Below are 354 nucleotides of genomic sequence, written 5' to 3'. Positions count from 1 at the left end.
CAGGAAAACAGGAAAAGAAAGAATAAGAAAGTAAGAAAAAAATGAAAGAAAAGAAAACAGGAAAAGAAAGAAAAAGAAGAAAAGAAAAGAAAGAAAAAAGGAAGAGAAAGAAAAACAAAAGAAGAGAGAAAATACAGGGAAAAAAAACAAAATATAAAAAAGAGTAAGTGGTTGGAAGGAAAAAAAAGGCATAAGGAAAAGAAAAAAAAATCCTCAGAGATCACACAGCAATTATTTCGACTTTGATCCCTCGTAGGAACCCTTCATTTTGGGTTTCAGGAGGATCTAAGTGGAAGGAAACCCTCAGAGCCTTATTGTTCTTTCCCTTCATAGTGTCTCTATAGTCTCCGCCGA

Source organism: Penaeus monodon, chromosome 29 (assembly GCF_015228065.2).
Source record: "Penaeus monodon isolate SGIC_2016 chromosome 29, NSTDA_Pmon_1, whole genome shotgun sequence".
NCBI classification, from domain to species: domain Eukaryota; kingdom Metazoa; phylum Arthropoda; class Malacostraca; order Decapoda; family Penaeidae; genus Penaeus; species Penaeus monodon.
This window is presented reverse-complemented; position numbering follows the sequence as displayed.